Raw genomic sequence first — 8,998 nt, 5'->3', positions numbered from 1 at the left:
ACTCTTTGGGTGTTAATCACATAGCGATGTGAACTAGATTATTGACTCTAGTAAACCCTTTGGGTGTTGGTCACATGTCGATGTGAACTATGGGTGTTAATCACATGGTGATGTGAACTATTGGTATTAAATCACATGGCGATGTGAACTAGATTATTGACTCTAGTGCAAATGGGAGACTGAAGGAAATATGCCCTAGAGGCAATAATAAAGTTATTATTTATTTCCTTATATCATGATAAATGTTTATTATTCATGCTAGAATTGTATTAACCGGAAACATAATACATGTGTGAATACATAGACAAACAGAGTGTCACTAGTATGCCTCTACTTGACTAGCTCGTTGATCAAAGATGGTTATGTTTCCTAACCATAGACATGAGTTGTCATTTGATTAACAGGATCACATCATTAGGAGAATGATGTGATTGACTTGAGCCATTCCATTAGCTTAGCACATGATCGTTTAGTTTGTTGCTATTGCTTTCTTCATGACTTATACATGTTCCTATGACTATGAGATTATGCAACTCCCGTTTACCGGAGGAACACTTTGTGTGCTACCAAACGTCACAACGTAACTGGGTGATTATAAAGTTGTTCTACAGGTGTCTCCGAAGGTACTTGTTGGGTTGGCGTATTTCGAGATTAGGATTTGTCACTCCGAGTATCGGAGAGGTATCTCTGGGCCCTCTCGGTAATGCAGATCATAATAAGCCTTGCAAGAAATGTGACTAATGAGTTAGTTATGGGATGATGCATTACGGAACGAGTAAAGAGACTTGTCGGTAATGAGATTGAACTAGGTATGGAGATACCGACGATCGAATCTCGGGCAAGTAACATACCGATGACAAAGGGAATAACGCATGCTGTCATTACGGTACGACCGATAAAGATCTTTGTAGAATATGTGGGAACCAATATGAGCATCCAGGTTCCGCTGTTGGTTATTGACCGGAGAGGTGTCTCGGTCATGTCTACATAGTTCTCGAACCCGTAGGGTCCGCACGCGTAACGTTCGATGAGGATTTTGTATTATATGAGTTATGTGATTTTGTGACCGAATGTTGTTCGGACTGGCAGATGAGATCACGGACATGACGAGGAGTCTCGAAATGGTCTAGAGGTAAATATTCATATATTGGACGATGATATTCGGACACCGGAAGTGTTCTGGGTGTACCGGGTGCATATCGGGTCACCGGAAGGGGTTCCGGGCATCCCCGGCTACTACATGGGCCTTAATGGGCCAAGAGGGGGGCAGACCAGCCCCTAAGGGGCTGGTGCGCCCCTTCCATATGGGCTGGCCAAATTGGAATAGAAAAGGGGAAGGAGGAAAGAGAAAAGGGAATATGATTCCCCCTTCCCCCTCTTCCCTTCCTACTTCGAATAGGAATAGGAAAGGGGGAGGCCGAATTGGGAGGACCCCAAGTAGGATTCCTCCTACTTGGGGCGCCCCCTTGGCTGCCTCTCCTCCCCTCCAACCTATATATATAAAGGGGGGCACCGCTAGAACACACACCAACAATTGTTAGCCGTGTGCAGCGCCCCCCTTCACAGTTTACGCCTCCGGCATATCTACGTAGTGCTTAGCCGAAGCCCTGCGTGGATCACTTCACCATCACCGTCACCACGCCGTCGTGCTGACGGAACTGTCCCTCGACACTTTGCTGGATCAAGAGTTTGAGGGACGTCATTGAGCTGAACGTGTGCAGAACTCGGAGGTGCCGTATGTTCGGTGCTTGATCGGTCAGAACAAGAATAAGTTCGACTACATCAACCACGTTGTCAAACGCTTCCGCTTTCGGTCTACGAGGGTACGTGAACACACTCTCCCCCTCTCGTTGCTATGCATCTCCTAGATAGATCTTGCGTGAGCGTAGGAAATTGTTCCTTGCATCACATGCGAAATATTGATATTCACCGTTGAACGCTCTCCACTGTCTTCCATCCACGACGTGTCTCATCTTCGATTCATCTCTATCATCGGGCTTTCTTCCTCTCCGTGTGCCAGCGCATGAGTTCTGCTTCCTTAGGATCTACGAAATACCATTGTAAATGGGTAGTGATCTGTAAGTACCATACAACTTTCTAGGGAGATTTCTTCCTGGCCTTCTTGTATCAAGAAGCATTGCACACCGGACATCTTGTCTTTTCCGTGTGCTCCTTCCAATAAATTATGCAATCGTTGATGCATGCATGGTATCTAACGTGCGGCAGATCAAGAGGGCACACGATCTTCTTGGCCTCATCCACACTAGTAGGACACATATTCCCCGCGGGAAGAACATCATTTAGGTACTTGGGAGGCTCATCGGGGCTAGCCGACCGCAGCCACTTGTCCACCATCGTTCCACTGACCATCATGAACGCCTGCATGGTAATAATAAAAAATGATTATAAAAATGCATGCATTCATGCATCAAAGTCATACAAAAATTCGGCATGACCTTCCCTGAAAATAGAACATAGAGAGTTTGCCCGGAATTCACCGAGACAAAAATAAATTGACATTTCGGCGAAACATAGGCAACTCACAATCACAATTCGGCGGCAACTCATGCCACACACACAATTTCCATCATATCACCCAATTATGTCATATCGCACACATACACATATTTCCATTCTTACAAAAGCATAATTTTTTAATCACCTGTCTCGAGATCGAGCATGGTGATGTTGATGTCGATAGGTGTCGGCACACACACCTATGGAATAATAAAGGTCTTCTTGACAAGGCTATAGATCTAGTTAGGGAGGTACATAGGTCACTAAATGCTAGCTAGATCTACCTAGCTAGCTAGTTTGGGAGGAGACAAGTTCAACTAGTGGAGGGGGAAGGAAAAAGAGAAAGGAGATACATTAATGGAGGTGATGTAGTTAGCCAGGAGTAATAAAGAGAGAGAAAGATAGGTAGAAGAAGGAGAATAATGGGGAAGAAGTAGTAAGAAAGAAGCAAAGTGGGGGAGAGAGGGGGTGGGAGCTAGGGGAAAGTGAAGGAGGAGAGGATGGGGGGGAGGGGGAGAAAAAAGGTGGTATGACTGTGGTTTGGCAGTAGCGCTGGGCGTAAAACGCGCTACTGCTAATAAGATAGTAGTAGCGCGCTTCTGGCATAGGTGCTACTGCTAAGCAGGGCCCGCCATGTGGCCAGGTTCAAAATTAGCAGTAGCGACCTGCAAAAAAAGTGTGCTACTACTATTTAATTAGCAGTAGCGCGGTCAACGTGGGCGCGCTATTGCTAAACCTAGCATGGCGGGAACGGTCGGTCAATTTTAGTAGTAGCGTGGTTCTACCGAGCCGCCCTACTGCTAAGTTGGTAGCAGTAGCGCCTGTTTATTGCCCGCACTACTGCTAATTAGCAGTAGCGCCTCTTCTTGCCCAGTGCTACTGCTAAATTTCTGTGTATAAGGTTTTCTCTAGTAGTGCGTGCTTAGGGCAACTTTAACAAATCTCCTGTAATTTAGAAGATATTGTGGAGTATCCTTTAGAGAAGTATATTTGCTCCTCTAAACAAGTGTCATTTCTAACCGATCTCCAAAATTTAACGGAGTACTTATTTCTTTTTGCCAAATTTGTTTAAATTTGGGCCACCGAGATAAACTTCACTACTAAATTATTTTATCAAATTACATCTTGGTCACATACTTCGCCAGTTCTTTGCTAAGAGAACTGATCCAAAGAAACTACTAAAAAAATTACACACTTCGATGAAAACACCACTTCCCTAACTGCTGCTACTAGCCCAATTAATCTTTTCTCTATGCCTTCGTTGCCTACATTGTTGCTTCTAACTATTGGCTTCCCAAGCTTGCACATTTCTTTCTTCTCCGTTCCTCAATTTGGACTGATCTCATCTTTAGCATGTAGTGCATGAACATCTAGGAAATTCCTCGCTATGAATAGATCATTGTACTCTTCTTCCAATACCAAAGCTTGCATCCTTCCTACATAAAATTTTGAAAAAACAATAAGTTTTAAATTGCGATGAATCCTAAGAATAAATGTACAACATGGCACTCACTCTGTCATTTTCATACATGTAGAACACCAATCCGGGATGTTTTGGCATGCTTGAAATGAGGCGCAACATCAGCCGGAGGCAATGGTCACACTTCATGACCGGCAACAACTAGCCCACAAACTGTTGGGAGAGTGCTAAGCCCGGCCAATGGGTGGACGTGGTTGTGATGGTGGTCAGTCGACGGGTGGGATTCAAGCGCCGAGAGGAAGATGGCACTTGAGAGGTGGCGCAGAGTGATAGCTCGAGAATTTGTGATCATTTTCTAGTGATTCTTATTTGGTTTTCATCAGATCTTTGCCACATCACAGTTATTTCTAACGCTAATCCTTCAAAAGAGAAGAAAATCAATGTTTCTAGTGTTTGCACAAAATACCATTTATGGAAGGAAACCAAGGAGGATTACTGAAAATCAAGTCAAATGGAACAACTTCCAGGTGGAGAGCCAAGTCATCATGCACGCCAGAGCAAAAGACGACCTTCCATTCGACCGCCAACGCTCGCATGAGCGGTTGTATGAGGTGCCAGCAGCTCCAACCCGTTTATACAAGACACTTTCGTGAAGGCACCAGGAGAGGAGCAGAACCCTAGCCGCTGCCACCACGTTCACAACAGAAAGGAGGAGATTTGAAGAACCTTTGGAGATCTTTTTAGTTATAGTCCTTTCATCTCCATCACCATCTCGCCCTTCACTATTGTAAGAGAAATTCCAAATTGTGAGAACAAGTTATAACTCTACTCATTCTCATGCGTTAGGGTTCGACTCGTGTGGGTGCCCAAATATAATGAGGTTCACCAGTTCGCCCTAGGGTGCCTAGCTTATCTGTCATGCTTTATTTTCTGCTGGTAGAGTTCGTAAGACATTGTGGTTTGAGTAGGGCAGTTTGGAGACCAAGCTCTATAGAGGCCTTTAGTTTTTAAATTTCCAAATTCAAACTTTTCATTTTAAGAAAATCTGAAAAATATACCCATGTATACAAGAATGTAATGTGTATTTGTGTAAAATTTCAGAATGAAATACCTTGAATTGCGAGCACACCAAAAAAATCTTGGACTTTGAGGATGAATATTATATATGCTAAAAAGTCATAGATTTATCTTTTTTGAGTGGCTCTCATTTTAACGCATTTGACCTGAAAATTCACACACATGTATATTATGTCTCTAGGTATATGTTTATTTTTCAGAATTTTATGAAACTGATTTTTTTTTGAAGTTTTCAAATTAAGACCTCCATGGAGCTCTCGGTCTCCATTTGGTATTTTCGCTGTGGTTTTTGTTATATAAAATTGTAGAGGCGGCTCTCTTTAAATAATTGGAAAAAAGATCTTATTAAACCATGGAGCCTCGAAAGTCCAAACTAGTAATTTCGGTCGGCACTTGATGTGTAAGCCCGTACAATCTTGTTCGTTAGTCAAAAGGTTCCCGCGGCGTGAGAACTACGTGAGGGTGACAAGGTGCTGCAGGGTTCGTGGCACCGGCGGCACTTGGATGTGAACGGCACCTTCCAGCGCCTGCACGACCTGCGCCATGGTCGGGCGCTGCTCCTCCTCGTCTTGGATGCACCAGCACGCCACTCTACACGCCCGCTCCAGCTCCTCCGACATCACCTCGCAGCGCAGCCGCGGGTCAGCCACGGCGCCGACCTCGCCTTCCAAAACCTTTCCAGCGGCCCACACTGGGAAGAAGGTCAAGGACTCGCTCCCACCAGTCCCTGCCACCTCCACCTCGCTGTACCCATTGGAGTTACGTCGTCCTGAGATGAGCTCGAAGAGCACCATGCCGAAACTGTACACGTCTGCCTTGATGCTGATTGACTGCCCAGAGATCCACTCTGGCGCGAGGTACCCGACGGTACCCCGCATCGTCGTCAGCGCGCGGCTGAAGTCCCTCCCCATCAGCTTCGCCATCCCAAAGTCGGCGATCTTCGGGGACATGTCCTCGTCCAGCAGGATGTTTTCCGGCTTGACGTCGCAGTGTATGATGCACTCGCGGCAGCCGTGGTGCAGGTAGGCCAGCCCTCTCGCGACGCCAAGCATGATCGCACCAGCTCAGGCACGTGTCGTCACGGAAGAGGAGGCCGTCGAGGGAGCCTCTGGGCATGTACTCGTAGACGAGCATCTTCTCATCACCCGATGAGTAGAACCCGAGGAGCCGGACAAGGTTTACATGCTGGATGCAGCCCAACGTGCTCACCTCCGTCCGGATTCCGGAACTGCTTGTCACCCTGCCGCCCAAAACTTTCAAGCTTCTTCACTGCTACTTGGACTCTAATTGAATTGTCTCCCTTATGCTGCTTCAGGACCCCGCGGTACACCGAGCCGAAGCTTCCGCGGCCCAGACGCTCCGAGAAGTTCTTGGTGGCGGCACGGAGGTCGCCGTAGCTGTACACGGCCAAGGAGAATACATTCTCATTTGCCATACTGACCAGTCTCCTCCTCCGGGCAAGAACAATCCTCCATGCTAGTATAACCAACGCGCCCACTGCTGCAACACCAGCCAATATGATGCCAAGGACAAGCCATAACTTTCTTCCCATTTTCTTCTTGTCTACACTACGGAGATCTTGCAATCCTCTTTCTGAAAGCCGGAGGTGCAGGTCTGACCAGGGGTTGTCGGAGTCCATGTAGAGCTGCTGAAGGTTGCGGAGCTCTCCGTGCCAGACAGTGCACTCCCCGATAGAGAAGGTGTAGGCTTGGCAAGAGCAGCTCTTTAGGCAAGCTGATTCACACTCTACTTTGCTCTGGGCAGCGCCCACGGCGAGCGAGTCATCGGGGAGCTTCACGTCTGGCAGTGTCAGGAACCCGTCCGTCGTCGATCCGTTGTGCGCGCAAGTGAGCGGCGAGCGCCGGCGGCAACCACTGCTCCAATCGCTGAGCATCCAGTCTGCCTCCGACACTGGAGCAAACCCGGGTGGACAATGGCAAGGCAGCTTGCCTCCCTGATCGCAAACGCCGAACGCGCCGCAAAGCGCGTACACGGCGCACTGCAACATGGGACCAGTCCACAAGATTTGCCAGTTCTGGCTCGTGGGCATCCAGATGTACATTTTCGACTGGCCGGTGAGATCATGCACGATGCGCGTTATGGTTGCATTGTCGTAGAGCTCGTTGATGACGCGCCGGTACGCCGGGGTCTCGACATATGTCGTGTTGTAGATGGTGTTTTTCGTCGCCTCTGGCATCCTCGCGAAGACGCGCCCGTTCCAGACGCCGGTCCGCATGTACACACGGGACCGGTTCCACATGAAGAAGATCTCGCTGGTGCCGTTGGGGTCCACTGTGTCGCTGAACATCCCCGGTGCGGGGTCTTGGGCGTTCCGCCACGACGTCAGCACCTGGTACTCGCCGGTGAGCTTGTTTTCCCCGACCCACGCTTCGGGCACCTGCGTGTCCGTCGGGTGGTCGAAGCTCTGCCACAGCACGTTGGAGGAGTTGCCGCCGTCGACAAGGACCAGGTTGCCGTTGTCGCGGATCTCCGCCGTGTTGTTTGAGCCTGGCGACAAGGGAGACGGCAGGTTTGAAGACCACACAACGACCGGCGCGGCGGAGGCGCCGGTTGGACCGACGAGTTCGAGGTTGCCGTCTTCAGCGGACACACGAAGCTCAGCGAAGGCGAGAGAAGACAGGGGACTCACGCGGTTGCCCACCCAGATGATGGTCTGGTCGGGGATGTTCTTGTACCAGATCCCGAGGTAGAGCCTGTCGCCGGAGCTACCAGCAGGGGTGAAGAGACCGAGCTCGAACTTGCCCTGTGCCGAGACCAGCGTGTCCTTGCCCCGTAGCGGACGCCGCGCCGAGAGAGTCGCCGCTGCACCCACTGCAGGGGCGAAGCACAAGGCAAGGGCCATGAAAGTGGCAGTGATCTGTGACATGGCGATGGTGGAGCGCTTCCGGTTGCTGGTGAGTGGTGAATTATCAGGGGGTGCAGTCAAATATACAGGCAGGTGAATGTTCGCAAGAAAAATCATCTCGCGAGCGACACATGCGTGATGATTCCGGCATGTATATTTTATATTTTATGTTCTGCTGCTCGTGCATCTGTCTGTCAAAAAAGGAGTGATGGGCTTTGAATTAGTCCGCGGCATGAGCACTCAGAGGTTTTGGCGCGAGACTGCGAGTCTGCCATGCTGACGCACATACAAGGACTGATGGGCGAAAGTGTCGTTCGAATCTAAATGCTCCTACATAAACTGTAAAATCCAAAAATATTAATAAAAAACTCAAGAAATTCTGATTTTTTTCAATAAACATTGCTTAGTTTTCTGTCCGCATGCAAATTTTAGTGATGAAATCACATTCATGAAGGTCTGGGGAAAAGGTAACAAAGTCAGCGCTCCAAAATTATTGTCAAAAATAGTCTTTTTAAGCATTGGTTTTTTTCTCAGAGCATTAGGAATTATTTTTGTTCATGGAAATTGCACATATGTACGACATTCAATAATGTTTGTTGCCAGAAAAAAATTAGATTTGATTTATTTATTTAGGTATTTGCTTCTATTTACTGTTCACGATGTGCATTTGAACTCGGGGCAGAAACTTCATGTCCGGTTAGTTCATTCATTCATTGAAGGAAAAGTTTGTAAGCAGGGACATAAGAAGGTTTCACGGAGACAAGACGAAGAAAGCCGTGAGAAACAAGTTTTCTGAGGCAGAGAGTCTTTCTTTTATTCCAAAAATACTTTTGGCGAGATCTTGAGACAATTTTCAAGATACTGAACACTGGTGGGTGGGTGGTTGAGCTCACCGGTCGCCTGACTGCTATCGTCTAGTGGGTAGTTGTTTCAAAAGTCCATCTGAAAGATCGATAGTCATCCAAATTGACTGTCTCGCTCATTTTAGTCATTGTATTTGAAGAAAAAAATTACATCCAGTAAAATATAGCAGTACAATACGGTTACCGGCTTGTTTCTTATACTATTTTGCTTTTGTATACAGCTTTGGTCAGCTTAGAGCATCTCCAGCCGTCCCC

General features: G+C 47.6%; 1 pseudogene; it reads right to left on the bottom strand.

Moving 5' to 3' along the window:
• Positions 1–5,466: 5,466 nt before the first annotated feature.
• On the bottom strand, positions 5,467–7,901 carry LOC123153665 (G-type lectin S-receptor-like serine/threonine-protein kinase At2g19130; annotated as a pseudogene).
• Between the last annotated feature and the right edge of the window lie 1,097 nt (positions 7,902–8,998).

Source organism: Triticum aestivum, chromosome 7A, assembly GCF_018294505.1.
Source record: "Triticum aestivum cultivar Chinese Spring chromosome 7A, IWGSC CS RefSeq v2.1, whole genome shotgun sequence".
NCBI lineage: Eukaryota > Viridiplantae > Streptophyta > Magnoliopsida > Poales > Poaceae > Triticum > Triticum aestivum.
This window is presented reverse-complemented; position numbering and strand designations above follow the sequence as displayed.